This window comes from Octopus bimaculoides, chromosome 11 (assembly GCF_046866305.1).
Source record: "Octopus bimaculoides isolate indiv1 chromosome 11, ASM4686630v1, whole genome shotgun sequence".
Taxonomy (NCBI): Eukaryota; Metazoa; Mollusca; class Cephalopoda; order Octopoda; family Octopodidae; genus Octopus; species Octopus bimaculoides.
The window spans coordinates 79604789-79631184 of NC_142938.1; the positions used below are offsets into that span (position 1 = coordinate 79604789).

At 36.0% G+C, this 26396-nt stretch overlaps 1 protein-coding gene across 8 annotated transcripts in view; it reads right to left on the minus strand.

The window, feature by feature from the left end:
* LOC106867931 (ras-like GTP-binding protein RHO) overlaps positions 1 to 26396 on the minus strand; it is a 101658-nt gene that overhangs the window by 23998 nt on the left and 51264 nt on the right. The window lies entirely within an intron of this gene.

A 26396-nucleotide genomic window follows, 5' to 3' on the forward strand; every position in this document is an offset into this window, starting at 1 on the left:
TGCTAACATGGAAAGCATCTGTTGGAATTTAATCTATAACATTGACCTGTGAACCATTCAGTTTTCAATAGCTCAAGTAACTTCGGCCATGGTACTTTGATGATCACTACTGTGTTGCAAAAATAGAAGTGAATTCATATATATATATTATATATATATATATATATATATCATTGACTCAAAGAATGAACAGTGTAGTGTTCATACTCCAGTCAAAAGTGGTTATACATAAATGAACACTTCCAACTGAATCCGAAGCTAAAGAAACGGGTAAACTAAACCATCATACCAAACATTCTATGTTGGCAGATTACGTTGAAAATATGAATCCCATACAGTGTACAACATTATTTCAACTATAAAATAAGGATTCAACATTTATCAGAATCAAGGTGAAAAAAGTCAACATATCCAAAAAAGCTATCTCATGGATAATATGGTGGCTGAGCTCTTGTTTAGGACATAGATAGAGATATCAAAAATAAGGTGAATATATATTGGGTCATCCGTAAATAATGTGGTTCTTTTATAGTTCTTTTATTTTTCAAAATTAAAAAGTTCTTTTTTAATCTAAAATATACTCCATTTTCTACAATGCTTTTCTATCTATTTGGTAGACTTGCAAGGCCCCTCTTCCAAAAATCCACTTGTCCGTGATGAAAAATACTCCTCCAGTACTGTTCTGACCTCGTCTACAGAATTTATATTTTTCTGTTCAAATGATTTTGAAGACTGCAGAATAAATGATAACCAGATGGGGAAATGTCTGGCGAATATAATGGGTGGGGCATAGTTTCCCATTCAAACTGCTCTAGCCTTTGGAATGTCATCCTTGCTGTATGCGGCCAAGCATTATCCTGATGGAAGAATGCCTTTTGTCTTAAAACCAAAGGCAGTTATTTTTCTAGCACTGACTTAAGCTGCTCGCAGTAGATCTTTGTTATCGTTTGGTTTGGGTTTAAAAGTTCAAAGTGGACTAAACCTTTCATATCCCACTAAACAGATAACAGCACCTTATGTGGGTGAAAACCTTTAGCCTTGAGTGCCAGTGCTTCTCCTTTCCCTACCCACTGTCTTTGGCACTTAACATTTTTATAGAACTCATTTCCATCACCAGTCACTATTTGGTCCAAAAAAAGGTTCATTTGTGAGACACGACAGCAGAGCACACATTCACTCTCTGCACACAATTAGACTTGGAAAGTTTGTGAGGAACCCATTGACCCAATTTGTTGACTTCTCCAATGGCACACAAGCGTCAATGAATAGTTGAATGTCCAAAACCAAGCTTCCCTGCTAGTTCAACAGTTACAATGGGATTTTGTTCCACCAGGATTCAGAGGACATCCTTGTCGAGCTCTACAAATCTTCCAGGATGAAGCGCATCTTTTAGGCTGTAGTTACCGGCTCAGAATTTCTGGAACCACCGTTGATAATGGCTTATGCTTACTGTCCGATCCCCATATACTGCATTAATATTCCTCGCACTTTTTGTTGCATTGTTGCCTTTATTAAACTCAAAGCAAAATATGCCGAATATGCTCGTCTGTCACTTCCATTACAGATTTGAAAAAATAACTTGAAATTGAACTGCACTCTTCAAAACTTGCACTAAGAATTAGGACAAAGTAAAATTAGTACCTTCTTTATAGCAAGTTGATGCAGGTAGTTTATCCCCCTTCCAACTTTTACTTCATGCAATTGAAAAAAAACACATTATCTATGGGATGACCCAATATATAAGGACTTCAAATGAATAATATAGAATATCAAACTCAGATTGACAGCAAAAGATTGAAGACTGTCTAGCAGAATAGCTAAGGATGAAAAGGAATTTAAGAGTTTCAAGAATTAGTAACTATATCAGACAAGGACAAATCATTGGGAAATCCATCAAGGATCTTGACTAGATAAGAGTAAGATTATGACCTTTTGAATTTGCAAGAGGTACACATGCAAGACAAACTGAGAATTTATGAACTAAACACCAAAAGCATTGAAGAACTATGTTACACCTCAATCTGCTAAAAATACCAGCCAAATCACACTCCACCATCTGAACAGGAGTGACACACTATATAAGATAGTTCTTGTTTTCCTTAAAAAGACATTGGCCAGATCGATCAGGACAGACCCGGAATTCAACAACAACTACCAATAAGATACAAGAGCAAGTTACTAATGTGCATATCGTCATTTTAATGTCCAGTTAACATTAATGATTGCTCCTTGTTTATATTGACTAAAAAGTAACTTGAGCTGTAAGTAGAAAATACCTGCATCTAAGATTTCAGAAGTAGCTTAGATGAAGATCTAATGAAGTAATTCATGACTGGAATGTGCAATGAAGTAAGGTATAGCTGTCACATCTAGGCCATGGCACATCGACCAAAAATATAGTTTAGACATCTGTTAATTTTCTCCGTTATAGAAGGTTGCAAATCAACCAAATCTTCATGTAGCCCAATAATACAAATCAAATGTTTTCCTATCCAAAATACTGCAACAACAACAGCCAATAAAATTGAATACAAAATACAACAAATAACTTAAGTTACAATGTTTTTAAGTTAATTCTACAGTTTTTCTACAGAAATTAGAGTCAACACAGAAAGTTACATTTACTATATGAATACATTTATGTAAACAATGCAAAGACAGAAAAATAGGTGATGAGTGTATATCCATATTTCACAAGTTATTGCTCTTTCTTCAGTACCACATCCAATCCATTAACCATCCACAAATACATTGCTTATACAGCCATTACATTTAGCAGTATAACACAATTGGATAGACCAATTTACATATTACACTCATTCCTGGTAAATGGTAGGTACATATTGATTGCCAGGAAAACGTTTGATATGCAAAACTGATCTGTCCAATACTGTTACACTGCTAGACTTAGTAACAGCCTTCCTTCTCACTCTTTACACACTGAGTCCAGATTCATGCAGGGTCGATAGAATAAATAGCTGTCAGGGACTGGAGTTGATGTAATCCCCTCAAAATTGCTAGCTTTGTATCAAAGTGGCTGAGTTTCTATCAAGTGTTGGGCCTCATAGAGGCAATGACCGAGACCCTTGGCATTATGTTGTGCTTAAGAAGACCCATCAAGCTGATCAAAATCGCAATTGTGGCAGATACCAGTGTCACGCAAATTGACACCCATGCTGGTGGCACGTAAATACACCCTGGTGTCACGCAAATGGCACCCGTACCAGTGTCACACATATGGCACCCATTACACTCTCAGAGTGATTGGCGTTAGGAGGGGCATCCAGCCGTAGAAAACCACGCCAAATTGGACAGGAGTCTGGTGCAGCCTTCTAGCGTGCCAGCCTGATCAAACCGTCCAACCCATACCAGCATGGACAACAGACAACAAATGATGATTTGTGGATGGTTAAGGTTGGATGTGGTCCTGAAGAAGGAGCGACAAACTCCTGAAATATGCACATACACCCTTTACCTATTTTTCTATCTTTGATTGCATTGTTTACATAGATGTATTTGTGTACAAAACATCACCTTCAGTGCTGGCTCTAAATCCTATAAAAAAACCTGTAAAGATAAAGTGATTGTATCATACTACTAACACAAAAAGTAGGACAGTTTTGAGTTATAAACCTTCAATATACTTGGTAGTGTATTGTGGTTTCAAAGCAAAATACAGTGTCTCTACTAGCAATTAAAATGGAGGTAGTAAGCTGTGTAAACACAATAAAATTTACAGAAATTGAGTTAGTTTCTATGCTATGAAGTGAATCAAGTTTTGAAGTTTCAGGTGGGCTACACAGACCATTACTAATCTCTTTGATTCTAATTTATTATCCATTATATATGATTTTATTATATCTTGTTCTATCATCATGAAGAAACCTGCACCAAACAGACCATTTAAACAGCCAAGATCATTTAACTTGCAAAAGCTGAATAATTACATTATTTTTTCCACAGTCTAATAGAGAGTATGCAATCAAGTTGTTAAAAATAGCATTTAAATCTCTCAAATTACAACTAATTGTAAAAAAACAAAAAAGAAAAAAAGCTAGTGTAGTTTTAGATGCTTCATAAATAAAAAAAAAAAAAAACGTTCCTTGCTCAATCTAGGACAACCCACTTCTAAATAGCTTTTTCCCCACATTTTCACCAACTCTGGTCAACAAAATTTGATGTTCTTCATATATAGAGAAATTCAGCATCAATGCTCATTCATCTAAATAGTTATCTTGCTTAACACATTGGCACATCTTTAATGTCATCTAAAAATAATGCTTTGTGCAACAAAAACATTGAGGCTTTGAATAGATTTTAGCCACAAATTAGAAAACTAAGAGGAAAATATATCAAAAAATAAACCCTGAAGACTACAGAACATGCTAAGCACCAATGTAGCTGCATTCAATAACATTTTATTGTACAGTTTTCCAAGAAAGGCAATTTTTCTCCCGGCTGCATATGTTCCCATGGAAGACAAAGTTAATGACATCACTAGTTTAACAGTGGCATTCATGACTATCACATGTTGTCAAGAGAAGGAGATACAAACATATATACACATGTGTGTATGGTAGAAAACTCTTGCCGAAAAGGTGCCACGCAGCAGGATTGAAATCCAAAACAACCCAGAAGCAAATTTAACTACACAGCCATGCCTGCTCAAAAATGTGTAAATATAAACTATATCTCAGAAGGGTAATCACACCAATACAATTGATTTCAACACGGAAGTTCACATCAAGAATTTTGCATTCAGTCTCATCATCATTTAACGTCCGTTTTCCATGCTGGCATGGGTTGGACAGTTTCAAAGGAACTAGTCAGCAACAGAATTGCCCCAAGCTTCATGTCCGTTTTGGCATGGTTTCTACAGCTGGATGCCTTTCCTAACACCAACCACTTTACAGCATGTACCGATGATGGCTTTTGTGTGACTTTATGTCCAATTTTAAATAAACCCTTTAAAAAACAAGGTGCACATCAAATCAAATAATCGTTGAGAATTTTATTGATAGGATTTGTTGTTGGACAAAAAGATCTGGAACCAAAAGACATGGACGAAAAGACATTTGACGAAGTGACGTCGGACGAAAAGACATAGCCCCCATACAAGCAGTTGTTATTCATTTGCAACATTCTACAAAAATATGTCTGGTCATGGGGAAATATTACCTTGCTTAGAAACAAGTGAGAGTTGGTGACAAGAAGGGCATTCAGCCATTGGAAATCTGCCTCAATAAACCTCATCTAAATTATGCAAGCATGGAAACATGGATGATATAAATTAACAACAATATGTCTATAGCAAAAATCAAAACAGCTTAACATTACAGGAGCTCATAATTTAGACAGTCCAAAAGCTGTTGGATATTTTTTCTTAAATTCATTCTCTTTGTTGCACAAATTTATGAACAACAGTCAAAGGTCATTTTTATTCTCCATACTGAATTATATCACCCAGTAAGGACTTGGAAAACTCCCTGACATATTACAGAACAAAAATTCTATGTAAATTTTTTTAAGTTTCAGGTTTTAGTGCTGCAGTCAGAGCTAAGTCCTCATAAGTCCATAAAAATGTTAGTTCTTAATGATTATGATGAAACCAAAGCAATATCTTCTTCCGTAACCATGGTCTTCACAGGACCTCTGAAACTGCTGTTGATACCCTTAATATTCCAGTTAACTATTGCAAGCTGAAACAAATTGTTTCATAAGAAACATTCAGAAGCTGACATTGAGCTTCTACAAAATTAAAAAAAATGTAGCCTTGTGCCCATTTTAGATATCAATATTTTCCCCAATACAAACACATCAACATCATAATGTTACATAGTGTTTGACAATTATTAAATATAACTAAGTAGTCAACCTACTTTAAATCAATAGAAGGACACGATCTATATTTTGTTCAAGAAAATAACATTTTTGTCATTCTGATTTTAAAATGATTGTAATATTCAGTTAGACACGAAATAACTCTTCCACAGCTTCTAGGTTAAGCTTTCAAAACAAAACTATAAATTCTAATTTTTGCACAAGGTCTGCAATTTTGAGGGGAGGAGGCAAGTTGATTACATCAACCCTAATACATAACTGGTATATATTTTATCAACCTCAACAGAATTTGAACTCAATGTAAGAGGCAGAAGTAAGAGCCATTGGGCATTTTATCTGAAAGGCTCATAATTCTGCCAGTTCACCACCTTCAAGACTTCTTACAAATTTATAGATTTTGATTATTTGTTTTGTATTTTTCAATTCAATCGTATTTAGGTTGAAGATTTCTTTAAAATAATTTCTTTGGCTGTTCCACATGAGAGAGAAAGCCATCAATGTTGAACTCGGTAAGAATCCCTTGCACCCATCTACTGGGATGCAGAAAGTTTTCCTAACCTCACCATCTGTTAGACTATCTTTTTCTGTTTCAGTCACTGAACTACAGCTAAAAAGGGGCACCGCATTGAAGGATGCAGTTGAACAAATCAACTCCAGTACTTATTTTTAAAAGTTTGGTACTTGTTCCATCAGTCTTTTTGTACCAAACCACTAAGTCATAGAGAGACAAACAAGCTAACGCCAGTTGTAACCAGTAGAGGTGACATATATACACACACACACACACGATAGGCTCCCACAAAGTTTCAGTCTACCAAATCTGCTCACAAGGATTGGTTAGCCCAGGATTACAATAGATGCCACTTACCAAAGGTGCCATACAGCAGAACTGAACCTGAAACCTCATGGTTGCAAAGCAAGCTTCTTAACCACACAGTTACACCTGTACCCACAAATGAAGTAAATATGTGTGTGAATTTAACTTGGTATGCATGGCACAATGAGAGTACTGGCCTTCTGGACAAAGCCCTTTCTTGAAGACAGGAATTTTGCCAAAATAGGATCACACTACATTCCTCAGACCAATGTTTATTTACTACAAATTTAGTTGACTGAAAATTTGCCCAAGTTTAACATTTCAGCAGTAAACTCACCAGCTTGGCTATTTCCAGCATAGTTTTACAAAGATTTTTGCCAAAATATCAGGCACAGGAATCACTGTGTTGTAAGAAGCTCGCTTCCCAACCACATGGTTTCAGGTTCAATCCTATTGTGTGGTGTCTTCAGTGTTTTCTACTATAGCCTCAGGCTGACCAAAGCCTTGTGATTGGATGTGGCAGATGGCAACTGAAATGAACTCTCACACACACACAATCATCAATATAAAGCTCCGTTCGGAGTCATATAGACTCATAGGACCAGTTTCTTGGTTTCCACGACGTATATGTTCCCCACCTGGCCAGGATGCCAGTCGGTCACAGGATTACTGTTTTGCCAGCTGAGTGACCTGAGCAACATGAAATGAAGTGATTTGCTCAAAAACACAATGGTCCAGGAATCAAAACCATAATCTTACGATCAGGAGTCCAACACCCTAACCACTAAGCCATGTGCCTTCACATGCACATATCTTTGTGTGAGTCTGTGTTTGTCCCCCACTACTGCTTGACAACCAGTGTTAGTGTCTTTACATCCTTGTAATTTAGCAGTTTGGAGAAAGAAGCCAACAAAATAAGTCCGGTGCTTTTTTACATGCCACCGGCACAGGTATAACATACTTGGTAGTATATTATAATTGCAAAATGAAATACTGTGAGTCTTGCCTGCAATTGATATATACATATCAGTTGCCAGGAATGTGTACAACAGTTGTAAACATGTGTCATTGTCATTCAAGCAGTGTCCTTCATTTCCAATATTCTGTGGAAACATGTCCAACCATAGAGAAAATATGACTTACAATTCCATCTGACCCATACAAGTAAAGCAGACATTAAAATGATGATGATGATATAAGGGTATGTATATAGCCACCCAAGTTAAAGAGAAATCTCAAACCAATAATAGTCTGTGACGTTATGAATCAAATAATATACACTCATAACTGTGAGCATATATGTGTATATGCATATATTTAATAGCTAATGTCAGGCAGACATTGTGTCTGCTGGCTACTTGCATGCATAAAGCTAAGTTAAAAAATCAGAACTTTCACTCAATATATTATAGAATAGAATACAGAATGTCAGAATAAAGCATTTTTTCACCATGTTATTACATCTTCCTTTTATAAGGAAAGCTTCAGTGTGTATGTATATATATATATATATATATATATATATATATATATATATATATTATAAATTAACTACCAACAAAAATAATTGGTAAGCCAATTTTAGGCTGTTACAAATATTGATTTGTAGAGATTTGAATATTTGTGTTTTATATATATATATATATATATATATATATATATATAACACAAATATTCAAATCTCTAACACAAATATTCAAATCTCTACAAATCAATATTTGTAACAGCCTAAAAATAAGGACAGGGATATTCACCTATATTACCCCACCTCTTCTTTCAGAAAATGTCAAGATGGAAGAAAAAAAAATCCAAGTAGCCATCACAAATATTTAGGGATAATGGATAGGACTACATTCTGTAGGCTGAACCAAAAGTATGCAAATGGCAAACTGACATTGGTAGGGAAACAACAAAGTCATACTGCATCAAATAAAATGCCTTGTATTTGTTCCATTTCTGCAATCTGGGTTCAAATCATATTGAGATCAACTTCACTTCAATCCTTTCAGCACCGCCTCTCCTCAAATGAAATTTTAAAATATATTAAAGCCATTGCAATACCCATAACTTTCCTACATACACTGCACCCTCAGCATTCTTGCTCTAACAAGATATAAATAATCATACAAGTGAACTGGAATGTTGCTACTGCAACAGAAGAGGTGAAAACATTTGCTAAATTTTGGGATATTGGATCAGCAAGAGGTTTTGTCCTGTGTACATGCATGTCAACTAGGTGGCCCAGGAAAGCCATCCCCTGTACCTGCGCTTCTTGGCTATAGTTAGAAAAGATTAAATGGTTCAATCCAAAATCTTAACTAGAATTTTTGGCTGTTTGCCAAAAACTGATATTCACATTGCTAGTACTCATGTACCAGACTGGAAAAAGCTGTCCATAAATTGCATTTCTTTAATATCAAGGCTTATGTTCTCATTGAAAATTTTAAGAGCCCAGTAACCAATTTGGATAAAAAATAAAAAACTACTGATTCTTTATCATTTGCTTGTCTGAACACAGGTATTGTATTTAATGTTAAGAATTTTAATTTTAGAACCAAGGAGATGACACAATTCTAAGGAAAACATGCTCTTTGAACCAGCAAGTGATGGTAACTGGACAGAGACATAGCATTGGAAGCTATAGAAAGGAAATTTAAAGAAAAAGCATTTACAGAAGAATTCATTACATCTGATAAGTAACAATGAACCTCAAATCTCAGACACCATTTATTGGAGTTCTATGAAAAGGTATAAACAGGAACAAATGCTACAGACAATTCTATTTCTAATTAGTTATACAAAATAAATACATGGTTTCAGGTTCAGTCGCACTACATGGCATCTTGCACAAGTGTCTACTATAGCCCCAGGCTGACCAAAGCCTTCTGAGTGGATTTGGTAAACAGAAACTTCCCTTAACACCATGCTGTGACACCATCAAGTAGTGGTACCATTCATTTCCACTTTTCTCAGACATGTCTGGCCATGGAGAAATATTATATAACTTGGAAACAGGTGAGAATTGGCAACAGGAAGGGCATCCAACCATGGAAAATCCACCTAACAAACTGTCTGATCCATGCAAGCATGGAAAAGTGGACATTAAAGAACAATGATGATGATGATGATGATGATAAAGAAAATACAGTAATTTCATCGAGAACACACTGATGGTCTGATACAATCATAAAAGAACAAACATCCTATGGTAAGAATTAAAAAAAGACTAAGGCAGTAAGACTGACATAGTTTGGCTTTAAAGGACAGAATAGAATTGGTAAAAGGGAGCTAACAAACATATTACAATAACTGAACCTAATTTTCTTTTACATTTTATACACACACACACACACACACAATTCCAGTGTTCTATATACAGTAATTAAAGACCATGAGCCATAATTGTTGATTAACACTCACAGAAGTTGAACAAGATATCCACATAACAGTGGCTATCTGAGGATGAAGAGTTTAATATTAACAAGATGACCTGCTCTACACTGGCCAGTAATCAGACTTATGAGAAGAGTACTGGATTACCTTGTTGCCTTTTTCTCTTGACCAAAAAGAACTTGATCTCGGCCCCAAATAGAGGGTTTTCAGATTTTACAGAAATTAATATGCACAGGTGGACAGTAATGAGAAGGTTTCATCCAATAGACACAGCACTGGTAGGGGTACAAGCTGAGAGATGTCCAAAACCCTAGCAACACCACAAGCTGCAACTCCTTCAGTTCTAATAGGAGAGGTGAAATATGTTGCTGCTACCTTATAAAAGAGGATTGGTAGAAAAAGAATCCAACAAATTGGCCAAATACTAAGCAATTGTATAGAATTATATTTTCTTGCTTACAGTACTTAAACACACACAATTCAAATTACACTGAAGTGTTATACTATATGCCTATAAAGCAGAGGGTAGCGGAATTCCAAAATAATTTACCAAATGCATGTGGGAAATTACCAACATATTCCTACTGCTAGCTAACCTATTAAACCTTCTGTTACCATAATTCTATTGAAATATATTTTCTTTGTTTCAATCAACTTTGAAAATAATAAATTTAATAAGATAACTTATTATTAAGCTGGTGCCAAGTATGAATTCCACCAAAGTCAACTTTGCTTTTCATCATTGGGGGGGGGGGTCTTGAAAATAAGTACTAGCCAAGTACTGGGGTCAATGTAATTACAAGCCACCTCCTGGAGAATTTCAGGCCCTTGTGTCGACAGGAGAAAGAATTGAGATAGAAATTAACACGACATTTGATGGAAGTGTGTATCATAGAACCAAGAGTGGTTTCAGGGAGGGCTAAAAGACATAAGCCAATGTTTTGTCTCAGTTCAGCCTTGTTAAAGCAGACCAATCACCAGTGGTGTTCCAGTCATGACCAATGCATATCTAGAATCAAATTAATAACTGTATCACTCTTTCCAAAGTGGTATGATGTAATTTGAGGGATGTTTGGCAGATATGTCTTTGTGCAACATGTAGCTTTTGATATGGAGATGAAAAAGTGACTGTATGATACCTGATGGGGCAAAATGTGTCATGTGGTACATGGATAAAATAGACTCTGCAGAGGAAGCCCTCAAAACATAGGAAGCAAGACTGATATTTAAAATCTAAGAATATCATAACTCAAAGACATGACACAGAATCAAACTGGAAAAACTGTCTGCTCCACATGTACCAACATGGCAAAATTAATACTGTTTTTTCAGACCAAAATTTGCAGTCAAAAGAAGGGAGACATATCCAAGACAATTTTGGAGGTCCGAAAATTTCATGTGAAATATAGGATTTAGAAAACTTGTGGCAATGTTTGAAGGTTTATATATTTATGTTGACATCTATGTCAGAAAATACGGTATTAAAACAACAACAGGAATGCAATGCAAATACAGAACATAAGCTCATTTGTGAGCTTACATCAACTATCACAATATCAAGAATAAATTAAGAAAGTAAGTTTGCTATGTAACAAAACAGTAGCAGGTTCAATCCCACTGGTACAACACCTTCACTAAGTGTTTCTGGTGTAGTCTCGGGTTGGACAAAGCATTATGAAGGAAATTTAAAACAGAAACTTGTCAGGGCTGTGTGTGTGTATACATATTGATTGAAATGTCTGTAAAAAGCACCAACCAATTGTGACCAATACCAGTACCCACTGACTGGCTCCTGTGCCGGTGGCACATAAAAAGCACCCACAACACTCTCGGAGCGGTTGGCGTTAGGAAGGGCATACAGCTGTAGAAACTCTGCCAAACCAGATTGGAGCCTGGTGCAGTCGCTGGCTCTCCAGACCTCAGACAAACCGTCCAACCCATGCCAGCATGGAAAACGGACGTTAATCAATAATGATGATACACACACACACACACGTATGGATATGTACATACTCGTGTGTGCATATGTACAGATATTTGCATGAATATAAATTTATATTTACAGAAATATTTATGTTGGTATACACACATCAGTAAATACATGTCAATATAAGTTTCAATTTGCTTCCAATTATGTCAAAACACATTTTACCATTCTCCAGTTTTCGAGTGGATGACTGTCAGGGGTCTAGACAGACTAAAATCTTTGAAGATGATGCCCCACCACAGAATGACATCATTGCAATGAAGAAAGCCAGTAAAAGATTTTAAGAAAATATTTAGATTCTAATAACAATTCTTTACCAAATTCCACAAATTAGACTTACTCTCAGTCAAAAATCCTTAATCCTCCGTCTCAATTTGCTGTGATTCTCTTATCAAGAATGCAATCTGCATTAACTAATGCAAAAATGGAAGCAATAGCAAAGAAAAAGTTGTAGACAATATAATGAAAATTCAAAGAATTTCTGTGGTTATATCTATAAAGCTATGCATTATGGAAACAGTAATATGATTTATACCTCAGTGCAGTAAGGTTCTTGCTAAGATGGAATTGGCTATTAGTAACTAGGGGTACACAAAGATCCAAGAGCCTGCAACTGGGAAAACTGGACAAGATGTTATGCGCCACTCATCTACCTCTGCTATAAAGTAGGGATCTACTGTCCCCCTGCATGCACCCTTCATTTCTATCTTGTGACAAACAGCAGCCCCAACAAAAGGTGAAATCCCCAAACACAGACTCAAAGAGAAGACTAAATTTTACATTTGTATAATTCTTTCTTCATCATGGGGTTATACCAATTCAAAACCATCTTTTATAAAGCATGCTGATTTGTCCACTCACTTCGCAACCCTTACAACACCTCCGTACCTTTTCCTATGAGAAAAACAGCCTTAATGCATACAGGAGTGAACAGGATTTGGAGAAGTAAAGAACTACATAAAATATTGAAATTGTTCTTCAGGCCCAAGTTAGCTAATCAAAACAGATATGATTAAAGGACATGTCCAACTGTAACCATCCAGTTTTTAAGGGTGGTGTGATGAGGGAGCTTTAGCTGTTGTTTCTTGAAGCTCAAGTGACTGTTTAGAGACTATCTTAATGGGTTCATTAAAAGTAGAAGGAAAGGCATCAACAGAGGATGAAAACACAAGGAAATGACAAGCAGTATGACCACAGGATATTACAGTCTGCTTGTGTGGAAATCTGATTTACAAATCAATGAAGGAGGACTATGTGGTTGTTCCACTTGCTAGAAATAGCAACCAAGTCTCGCCACCGTGTTAAAGAGACGACATTAGATGATAGTCTTAATCACACTGAATACAATGATGATGATGATGTTTATGGCTGGAGTGTCTTCTGATCAGAAAAGTATGATCAAGGGTTAAGCAACAACTATTGTGACAATGAAGAGTGATGGTCACACAACGAGGATTTTGAAGGCCGAAATTAGTAGAGGACAAAAAATCTCAGAAGTCTCAGGCCAACACTGACACTACCGAGACATTGCTTCTTGGCCACAGACAAAGTAACCTTTCTAGAAAGAATAGTAATGGAATAAAACTGATAATGTAGAAGAGGGTGGCATTTTAATCCTGGCAATAGCCACCAGCACCAATAGCAGGATAAAATGCACCTAATGCTATAAAGTGATTGGTGACAAGGGTGTCCATAAAGGCACTAAATGATGTCATTATCAACTTTGAAACAAGATTACCCACGTCAGATTTGAGACAGGACTAATTTTGAAGATAGACTTATTTCAGTCATTGGATTGCAGCCATGTTGTGACACAGCTTTCAAGGGTTTTAGTTAAACAGATCAACCTCTGTACTTGATTTTTTTTTTTTTAAGTCTCATACTCATTTCATCAATCACTTTTGCCAAACAACTATGTTAGAGAGACATGACAATGATGCACGCACACAAACACACCCCATTTAATGCCCATTTTCCATGTTGGTATGGGTTGGATGGTTTAACAGGAGCTGGCCAGCCCAGAGAGCAGTCCCAGGCTCCATTTGTCTTTTGGCAAGATTTCTATGACAAGATGCCCATCCAAAAACCAACCATTTTACAAAATGTACTGGGTGCTTTTTATGATGGTCTTCCACAGTTTCCATCTACCAAATTCACTTACAAGCTTAGCCTAGGGTTATAGTGTTACAGAAGACACTTATCCAAGATGCCACACTATGTAACTGAACCTGAAACCATGTGGTCAAGAAGCAAGCTGCTTACCTCACAGCCATGCCCGTGTCAATTATACATAAAGTTTCACCATGACATGAACTTGGATTGCTGGATTCAGAGTCCAGTGCCAACCTTTACACCAAGAGATATTGAGGCAAATATTTCTCTAAGTCCAAGTCCAAATGGAATCAACTTTATCTTCTATATCAGAGGTAAAAAAATACTTGAAAGGTAAATAGAAACCGGTTCAAATTGATTATTCTTCAAACAAAATTGTGTCATTTCAGAAGAAATCTATTTTCATGTGGTATTGCTTACTGAACACACACACACACACACACACTATTTGGTGTCAAAACAAACCTGATAACATATGGCACACAGATTATATTATTGACTGCAAAGACAATCTAAAAATATAAATATCGACTGTAGACTATGTCCAGTGAAACAATGTGGCCTCACAAGGGAACAAATGATAGAAAAGTATATTGGAACAGACCAACTTAAGTGTAAGCATGAATAAAGAAAAAGATTACAATCAGAAAAGAAAAGTGGTGAGCTGGATTAAACAAAGTGGATCAATAAGGCAACTTAGCAAAGAGAGCAAGGACTAATGCAGTGTGGAGAGGTGATCTTTAGTGCTGTCAGACAACCGTAGTTCTGATGATGTGATGGAACAGCACTCAGTCCAAGCCATGCAATGGATAGCAATTTGAAGGGCATCGAGCAATAAAACAATACCAAACAAATCTTGGTAAGTTTTCTTTGTCATTGAGCGTATCTGATGACAATGGACTGCACCAAGTGTTTGACACTATGAGGGAATGGACAAATTCAACCCAAGGCAGCATGGAGAAGAAAAAAACAAAGATTTAAAAGAGTTATGATGACTAACATTATGAAATAGCAAAGGACACTGACTAACAAAAGATGTCAGACAAAACTAAAAACAAGGGTCTTCTGAAAGTATGGAATTCAGTTCTAAGGAATCAACCCAGCAAGCAACAAATTCCATGAGATCCACCTAGAATTACTCTTTAGGGATCAATTTTGCCACTAGGAGCATTTGAATTCTAGAATTATTTTTTGGCCTCAACACTAACTTGAATAGTTATGAGTAATTTCTCCACAAAGTGAGAAAAATTTTTGATTTAAAAGAACAAATGCATTGTACTCTTAAGAAAGGAATATTAATATGCTTTAGTTAATTCTCAAGTGGTAAGAACACTTGATAAAACTAGTCACGCAATTAATAAGTACTTGACCTTAAGGAGTAAAACAAAAGAACCAACCCCCAGAAACACAGGCACAGAAATAATGTGCCCTATCTTGCAGGTATAAAGCAATAACATTATTCCGAATTCCTGTTTAGGTCAAGTTTAATATTTGACCTAGTTAAAGTCAAAGTTTTTTTTTTCCTTTTAAGTTGAATATTTTTGATACCAATGTTCCCCAGGTTATCACATTACCAAAGCTTGTTTCTGCTATGGGTTCCAAGATGTCATTTTTGCTTATGTTGATATATAAAGTTGAAGGAAGCAAAATAAAAGTTGGGACACGCAAGCAAACAATTTCCTGTGGAGGACAAAAAAATATATACATCCACCCAAAAAATATATGCAATACTAAAACACTTGACAAAATTATTACTTCAGAGCCCCTGCAGATATGACTAAGTTCACTGCAATAGTTAAACAGCAAATGGCAAGTTACTTTGAGAAGTGTGTGTGTGCGTATATATATATATATATATATATATATATATATGCACTGGGGAACAGATATTTAAGTCATAATGTCAGATGTCTAACCTTTTTGTTTTAACTTCAGTATTAAATTTCACACAAACTTCATTTCCAGTCTGAGTCACGATGAAGGTCAAAGAAAATTTCAGCAAATTAAACACTACCTCACAGCACAATCAATACTTGCTTCCCTTAAAGACTCCACCCTTCTTGATTAGCTCTGAAATACAACACCTTTCAAGAAATAATACTTAATATGGCTGATTACACCCACTAACTTCCATGCATTTCTAAAGGAGGGACAGATATGAAATGTATCTCCATACATTGTTGGCATGGCTGTGTGATTAAATCTGAAACCACACGGTTTCAGGTTTAGTCAACTGTTTGGAATCTTGGGCAAGTGCCTTCCACAAAAGCCCCAGGCTGGCCAAAGACTTTTCAGTAGAAACTGAAAGAAGTGTATAGTATATGGGTGTTGCGAGAGAGTGTTCTCCACTTGACCTCCAGGTGAAAGTCATAAATGAGCATCACTGTTTCATTCATTTCCAATATTCTGGAAAATTATGCCTGACCCTGGGGAAATATTACTTTGCCTGGAAATGGGTGAGGGTTGGTAACAAGAAGGGCATCTGGCCAGAGAAAATCTGTCTCAATATAATTGAATTGACCCGTGCGAGCATGGGGAACTGGATGATAAAAATGATGAATACCTATACATTGGCTGAGATCCAAGACCAATTGATTTGACTTGCATGGATAAAAAGAATCACTTAAATCTGTGCTATATCAGTAAATTTTGAATATAAAAAAATATTTTGGGGCACCACAGAATATTTTCCCTAGATCTAACACCACCATCTGGCACATGGCTGACTCTGGAGGAATCCACAGTCAAAAGCACTTTGATCAGATCTCTCATAATATATGGGGTTTTGGAAACAGCTTGATGATGCATTGGTGAACAGTCAAAGGTGTTGGAGAGCATAAAGATTAAAAGTTGAAGTTTTAAAAAAAAATTAGCTTGACATGGAGGACTGAAAACCACCTGAATATTGGAAGAGAGTTACCTGTATCATTACGATTTGCACCGAGTAGCAAAATGGTAACATTATGACTGCTATTCAAATACTCTGTGAACACTTAAGGTTATAAGACAGCTGCAATGGAAACTACGAAGCTGTGGCCAGCAAGAAGGTGGTGGTCTTTGGCGGGGGGGGGGGGGGGGTGCTCCAGTGAAGGTGATGTCATTCAAGCTCAAATATCTGCTGGATGGCCATATGTGTGGCAGCAGGATTCAGTTCCTTGCCACACTCCAGGAAAGAGTCAGAAGTGGTTGTCAGAGAATTTCTACAACTTAAAATCAGCCTCAATTTCTGGTCCCCTAATTAACCTCAACTGTAACCCCATGGATTAATTATGTGTAGGGTGCAGTTGAGAAAGACACCAACTGTTCTGTGTGCAACACCAAGGCAGTGCTGACAGCCAAGATCAAAGAGGTGTTCAAAGATCTCTCCAAGGATACAATGAAGAATGCTTGCACCAGGTTCCAGAGCCATCTTGGTGGAAGCTGAGGATGGCTACTCTGATTAAACTGTTCTCTCCCAGCCATAATCTAGTTAATATTTGATTTTCTAAAATACTTTAATTTTTGGATGGGATACTGAATTTTCTTTCCTTTTTATGCAAACTGTCAAATTTAGCCCGAACACCCTGTATCAACTCACTGATTCTTACAGTCACAAACCATGAACCTTGTTTTTCTCCTCCCCTTCCCCAACAAGTTCGAAAGAAAAAAAAGTCATGGTTGCTTACCCTCCCTCCTCTGACTAAGCAATTAAAGACAAACATACAACAGTAAACACGTGAGCTAATTATAAAAAATGTTCATTTACAATATAACTTCGGACAATAAATCTTTAGAACTGAAATTAGTTCCACATTCAAACAGAATTCCTATATAAAAAAAGATTATGTCATCATCATCGTCGTTTAACGTCCACTTTCCATGCTGGCATGGGTTGGATGGTTTGATTGAGTAGTGGTGAACCAGAAGGCTGCACCAGGCTCAATCTGATCTGGCAAAGTTTCTACAGCTGGATGCCTTTTCTAACGCCAACCACTCCGAGAGTGTAGTGGGTGCTTTTACGTGCCACTGGCACAAGGGCTAGTCAGACGGTTCTGGGAAACGACCACACTCAAAAGGTGTTTTTTACGTGCTACCTGCACGGGAGCCAGTCCGGCGGCACTGGCAACAACCACGCTTGAATGTTGTTTTTTTACACGTGCCACAGACACATCTGCCAGTAAGGCAATGATCACACTCGAATGGTACTTTTTACGTGCCACCGGTACAGGAGCCAATCCATGGCCCTGGCAACGATCACATTCGGATGTGCTTTTAACGTTCCACTGGCACGAGTGCCAATCAGGTGGTACTGTCATCGGCCACATCAAACACACCCACACCTACACACACTAGAGAACTTTCTAGTCTTATTGGGGATAAGGTTCTGGGTTCAGTCCCACTGTGTGACATCACCATGGGCAAGTGTCTTTTACTATGGCCTCAGGTGGATTTGCTAGACAGAAACTGAAAGAAGCCTATCATATATATCTATGTGTCTGTGTGTCTCCTACACCATTGTACAACCAGTGTCGGTGTATTTATGCTCCCGTAACTTAGTGGTTCAGCAAACAAGACCAATAGAGTAAGCACCAAGCTTAAAAACAAAAAAAAAAGGACTGGGGTCAATTCATTCAACTAAAAATTCTTCAAAATTCCCCAGCATGGCCATAGTCTAATGATTGAAACAAGTAAAAACAAAATATAAAAAATATATACATACTTTCAGTTTATACAACAAACAGAATGTATGGAAAAACATGGTATTCCCGGTTGCTAAATTTATACTTTTACAAACAACTCTTTCCCATAAATAACAATTTCTAATAAACCTAACTTCCAAGCTTTATTCAAAATTTGGCTGATTTTCTAAAACCAACATTATTTTACTAATGCTTTCAGATATCTCGTTAAAACCAGTTTTGAGGTAAAGGTGGGAGGTTCTCACCTACACCATCTGCATTAGAACCTTGAAGTTCTATTAACTCTTCATAAGTGAAGGGGCTCATCATTAGCAAACACTTAAAAACCACACTTTCTACACCATTTCTACAAGGCTTGCTGCTGATCGAGATTCTTTTATTTTGTAACTAAAATCTTAACTACATTGCGACAATGTTATTCAAACCTCAATACGATAAGTACATTTAACTTCTTCCCAGGAATGCGTAACTTTTTATTGCTAGCATGTAATTGTTAAAGTTTTTTGAAGGCCTGATGTATGTCATCAGTTGCAGTAATCTAAGACAATAAAGAAGAGACTAATCTATAGGATGGTAGTAGTTATATTGCTCTGCTAGAACAATGTTTCATTCACAAACACCCCCCCCACAAAAAAAAAAAAAAATTAACACCACCATAACATACAATTCCTCCTACTCAGTCCAGACAAAAACAGAACAGCAGCTTCATTAACACACAGAAATCCAAAAGTACTGAACAACTGCCATTGTCTATCCACCAATCTCTCTCCCCACCAATATCTAAGGCAGTTCTTCAAACCATGTACTGCAGAGTTTGTCTAGGAGCACTCTACAGACATTTAAAAAAGTTTAAGCTTTTACAAAGTTCGTAATAATACTTTTTAATATACATGGAAACGATAAAAATAGGATCTACAATTTTTTTTTTCTAAATCTTTAACTCTGCAAGGGCACCAACATTTTTGGATGTTCAATACACAAGGAATTTGAGTCGTTGACCAAGAGCAGAGGTTTCCAACATGGGCAGTACCACCCGCAAGGGGATGCTGAGCATGTCAAAGGCAATGGTGAGGCAACACGATACACTTAAATTTTACCTATAGTAGTGATTATGTTATACATTGTTAAAAATAGTAATGGTTATTAAAATAAGATGAGCGCTAAGTAGTGGACTGCTGTTTCTAGCAGGTAGTAGAACCTACACAGTTGCTCCACCTGAGAAAGAAAATTCTAGCTGGATCTCTTCAGGCACAGACAAGGCATTAACTTGCAATGTATAAAGAAAATTTACAAGTTTTGTCTTCATTAATTTATCATTTCACTGTTAAAAGCTTATAGAATCCATTTTTAAAATAAAATTTATAAATTATCATCCATGTTAAGTTAGCTTAGTCATGATACCTCACTTGCTACTTAGGTGGGGGCAATGGAGGGAATGATTACTTAAAAGGGAGCACTACAAAAAAATAAAGTTAAGAACCAGTGGCCAAGAGACATAAAAAAATAAAGAGGGGGTCTGCTACAATGTACCCCAAATATTAAAACACTGCATGTCAGAGTGCACATTGTAGTTTTCAACCAGAGAAAAATGTGGTACACAGGAACAGCCAGTGGTGCCATGCACAACAGTTTCAGATCACAGTATGTGGTAAGGAACGGTAATTGTGCCTCAGGGCCTTAAATCCTCAGCCATGAGGCTAGGGACACTCGTTTAAATACAACCATAAACCACCCCAAAAATGATTGTATTGACAATTCATTAACATAAGACAACACATACTAACTTCATATTAGTTTTTAAATGAACAATGTGGAATTGAATTGATCAATCATATTTAAGTTTCCACCAAGAAGCCTTACATATCGCAGATAAGTGAGACAAGCAGAAGCTGTCAGCTCTGATCAAACAGACCTAAATCTAGGTTACAACCCTCATCATCCATCTCACCCAGACAGTATAAAATGTTTCAACTATTATATATATATATATTACTTGATTTTAGTAAATGCAATTTGAGAGAGAGTTGATATTTTTCCTAGCAGGTGTTACTTCTCTCCTTGGCTTCAAGTTAAAGGAACTTGGCTGGAAGAAACTCGTAATCCATTTTGGCAGTAAGATCTGTATTGGAACACAAAGCCACAAAGTGTGTGTGTGTGCGTGTCAATTGACCCTGAGTTACTCCTCCGATATTCATCTTTTTAACCGAATTCTATTTTATAATTTCAAATCTAATTCACATCAAAAGAAAAATTGATAATTAGCCATTTAAGACATAAATGAAAAAATATTCCAAGGGAGGTAACTACTGCCAACCTAAAAATTCGAATGGTCGAACGATTTACAGAATATTTTCATCTTCCGACAAGGTGCTCTAACGAAGCTTAAATAGACGTTAGATAATTCCTTACTTCATATAAAACTGAACCTTTCCAAGAACCTTTAATACTAAATTAGCTGATCCTAACTACAGAAGAAAATAACTAAGTAAAATTAGTTTCGTGTTGAGGATGAGTCATCGTGACGCATATTGAGTAAACTACACGTACCCTGTTAACACCCAGATATCAAACGTCAACTAAATTACAGTTCCTAGGGTCACTGGATCCGCTAAACACAGCATCCAAATTTTCAAACAAGACTCTCAAAAACGAAGGGCGTAAGTCCTAGATACACTTTATTTAAAAGAACGGGATGGTCACGAGGAAAAGGCCTTTGCCCCCGATTAGGGGCTAAACTAACAAGTATACTGTGTTCTTCAACACAGGATATCTACGTGGGCGTTCGTCTTGCAAGAAATAGCAGTAAAATCTTTAAATCACACCCTATCATAGCTAAAACCAAATAAAATAAAGAAAAGAACACAGTGGACAATGTAATTTTAGGATAAAAATGTTTGGGATGGTCAGCTTTACTAATAGATATTCTCAAATCAGAGCTGGCCAGCGAATTGAAACTAGTTTCGTTTCCTGGTAGTAGCTAACTGACGTAGCATCGATTTAGGATTTATATTATTTCTTGTTATGTATAGATTTGAGGCCATGTGTGAATATAAAGAAATCGATATTGCCGTGACGTGCTTTAAAACTATTTTGCTATACTATCGCTTTTACTTATTTATACCATTTAAATTCATTGATTTCCACTTATCTCGCATATTTTCGGCTTACAAGCAAGCAGGCAGGCATATTACCTGAAAACTAGGGTTTTAGATTCACCTGTACTACTACATTTGAACATCTTATATCAATCTTCTTCAGATCTTCCTCTAAATTCAAGAAAATTGACATATTTCTTTATGAATCATTTTTGAAATGATTGCTGATAGAATTATCAACTACATCCATCAAATGTGAATATTCTCAGAAAGCAAACTATATTGGTCAAATAGAAAATACATTAAATCCTATCTATACGATTTTGCACTACTGTTAGTGAAACGGACACGTTATCACAATAGCAATTACATAATGCCATGTCAACAAGCAGAACTCGATTTTAGGTAATAACATCATTATTATTCATTCATTCTCTTGATTTGTTTATTAGTGAAAGACTACGACGTGGTTAATTTGCCACCAAAAGAAACTTTGGGCAAATTAAAACGAACATGCTACAAGTGAATCAGAAGGCAATGTTATAATGGTAAATGCTTGTTCAATCAATACATTAGGCCTCCCTTAGGAAAGAAAATGAAATTTTGAGGGTGTATTAAGTAGGGGTGGACGTTGAAGCAATTTTCTTCGTCTCCAAAAGCATTGGCGATGTGAATGAAAAACACTTTGAACTAGGAATCCAAACGAAGTCGCTAGCACTTGATAACCTTGTTTCCCATTTAAAAAAATACCAATTTCGAATTTTACGAAGTTACAGAATTTCTTTGTCTTTTGGCAATATATTAGAAAAAAAATGGATTGTAGGTTCTCAATCCGTTACAAAATATATATAGATTTATAAAGTGAAGACTTATAAATTTTTCAAATATCGTTGCCATCTTAGTCTTCTTGACTGGCAACGATAAAAAAATGCCCATGTTCTACTATTAACAATTATAGGATACCCCCAAATATCCTTTAGAATCTCACACTTTATAAATAAGCACATTGATATATTGTCTAATGCCATTTGCATTTTAGTAGTTAAGCCATCGTAGGTTACATATACAAAAAGCAGGTCTAAGTAGTGGAATGTATTATGTAGAACGATCTACATACAAGCTAACAGGTTAAGTGGTGTTATTCATGACATTGTCATCCGAATAAAAATCAATGGTGACAAATATAATGTATTAGGATGCTTAGTAACAAAGCTTCGAAAAAAAAAAAAGATTTCCTATTTTAAACACAGTAAGAAAACACCTCCGGGAGATAGTAGTTTCGTCAGAGGTTACTGTTGCATACATTTTTTTTTCTGTCTACAGTTGTGCGTGAGAACCAGCCTTGAAACTAATATATACACAAGCGCTTGCTTATTATTCCCACCAACTTATTTTATAGTTATGTGATACATTTTAGAAGCAGTGAGAACATTGGCACTTTTGATGGTAACGGAGAAAATGAAGTATAGGGTAAAGGAAAGAGCATAGGCGAAGGATGTAAAATGTCTCAAGGCCGTGTTTTGCAAACTGTCACCTAAGCAGACGTGTCTACTTGACTATGAAGTCCAATTAGAAGAAATACACGTCGCATAACACTCGACGATGGGGGAAAAAATGTCAAAAGCAGTCAGTTTCGTTTGACAAGCAATGAACTAGATCTGCATAGACACAGTTTAACCTCAGGTCACATTTAAACAAACAGACTAATTATCAAAGGCGTTCCAGCCAGGAGCAACATATCTTTAAAGATATCTAAGAAAACATTATCAAACATTTTTTTTTCTGAAGACGATAAAATGTGATTTGAAAGAAATTTGGCTGCTCTTTCTAGCAGCTAGATCGGCCATGTAGGACAGGGGTGGGTAACTCCTCGGTAACATTCAAATTTGAATACCACCATGTCTTTTCAAAGATCAAAGAGAGAAAACATTAAAGCTAAAAAAATGTTGCATATTCTAACCTATGAATCTATAAAATTAAAGCTTCGTTATTTTTCCTGTGCATAAGTGAGCCACCACAGGTGTTTATACATTTCCAATTCACCCCGTTGGTTCTCAAGGGATTCCCCGTCTCCAACAGGTTCATGCTGGCAACAAACATCAAAATTGAAATCAAACACACAACATAACTCAAAGCTCATGTTCTTGAATCTTTTTAAACGTTAAACAAATCAACACAGCTAGCAATGAATTGTATTCAAACTACATGTATTTTCTAACGGAAGGAAACAATCGACTGATTTGATTCCACTATTGTTACGTTTTTTCATCGCCAATAAAATAAGCATCCATCAACCTATACACGCCAGAAAAATTTATAATTCATTCAGGCAAAAAAAAATATATAATTCAAAGTGGCGTAGACATAGTAGTAAAGTATTCTTCAGAGCAATGTAATAAGAACGTTCATGAAAACTATATTTAGATTCAACAGGAAATTGATAATACAAGGTGTCATTATCAACAGAGTATCATAATAATTAGGAAGAAAGAGGTGGTTCACTGAAATGCAAATCATAAAATACACTGGAAACGAGTGACATTTAGAAAGTTTGGCAGCCAAATTATCGCTTAATTTCACACCGGATACATGTGAAAGTAGAGACAGGGCAAATATCGTGATCGAACATAGAACGATGGATTTATTTTTTTTAGAGCATGTTTAGCCCTAAGTCATCTGTAGAGATCAAACCTATTTATGATTAAAGGGGATCAAAACGTGACCATGCCGTCCGTTTTGTATATTTATATATATACATACCTACATTATTCAATATATATTCCTTTTACCCTTTTTAATATGCTATGATGCGCTTTGGAGTGGGATTTTACTGACATTTCTAGCAGGGCGAGCGACTATGTAGAGGCTTTTTGGCACGTCACCTTCAAAGAATGTGTCTCCCCACATTCAATATAAATCTAGATAGCACTGATTGCTTTGGATTCCAAAACCAACAAAATGCCATATAAACTGGAATATTTAAATAATAAAGTGAAAAAAACACTAGCGAGTGAAGAAGTATTTCTTTTTATTCCAGTCGCTAGATATAGTAGCTGAATATCCCTCAAAATCACTCAAACTATTAAATCTAATGTCGAACACATTGAATAATGGAGTAGGATATACCCTTAAAAACTACGGGATAGTCACGTCTGGAACGCTTCTAATCAAGACTGATTTCGGAGATAAATTGAATAACGTATATGTGATAAAACTAATAAAATTGCTAGATCGGCGTTTCGCATACGAGTATAAACACGTATGGCTGTATAAATGTGTGTTAATACATATTTCATAGCGTATGTCACACAAGCGCACTGTGTTTACTTAATTACACAAATATAGAAGCAAAAAAGGTGAAGTTAAACCATCTCTACACACACGCTGATGTAAACAACTGTGTATAAATACATACACACACACACACATGTATGTATGTATATAATGCAGCAATCATTCGTTTGTATGAGTGAGGAAGCTATCTTCGGCCAGTCTTTTGTTCCCAGGCAGACACCGCAGTAAAGCATGTAAATTATTTATCATTCAACATTGTGTTGGCATAGAATCGAAATGACATTAACAGAATAGGAAATAAAAAAATCCTTTGAGATATCAAACAAGTGTTTTAACATCACGGGATATATAGAATACATAAATTAGATTTTTTTTTCTTCTTCTACAAGTGCATATAAACTATATTCATGTAAAAATAGACATGTATGATCGCACACACACAATGTAAATCTATTTTACACTTTATACCTAACGTTTTCAGAATTAAAAAAAAAGAGAAAACACGAAATATTTTTGGAGATATGGAAACCAATTATCAGATATAGAAGCAAACATTTCTTTAAATTCCTACACACAGGTGTAGCTTCATAAATACCCCCCAGAGACAAACAGGTAGAGAGAGAGAGAGAGATAATAAATATTAGATTGCAAGCAAACCTATCATATCTACTATGAAATAATTCAAATACATAAAGCAATTTTTACATTAAACCATTACACGCACGCATTTTTTTTTTCACAATTGATCTTCATTCGTTACACCTGAAAATTGAGGTATGTATTAAAAGGAAGTTTAATCAAAATACATTCATATCTTTTTTTTTTTTTTTTTTGTTAGCCAATCACTTAAAAACGTTTAGAAATAAAAAGAGAATTTAAAAAGGCGAAGAAAGGAAATGGTTTGGGGAACAAGTTTTACATGAAAAATCAGGCATCAAACCTTCATTACACACACACGCACCTGTCTTCAATTAAAGCACCATTCATTAAATCACACCTGAAAACTGAGGTATGTAGTGAAAGAGAAACAGAAAAAAAAACTGAAATGCATTCATATAAAAAAAAGAACATTTTTTGTGCTACACATGACTTCAAATACAAAAACAAGACATGGAAAAAGTGAAATTCAAAAATAAAATAATAAAAGGGTGAGAGAGGAAAATGGTTTTGCGGGGGGG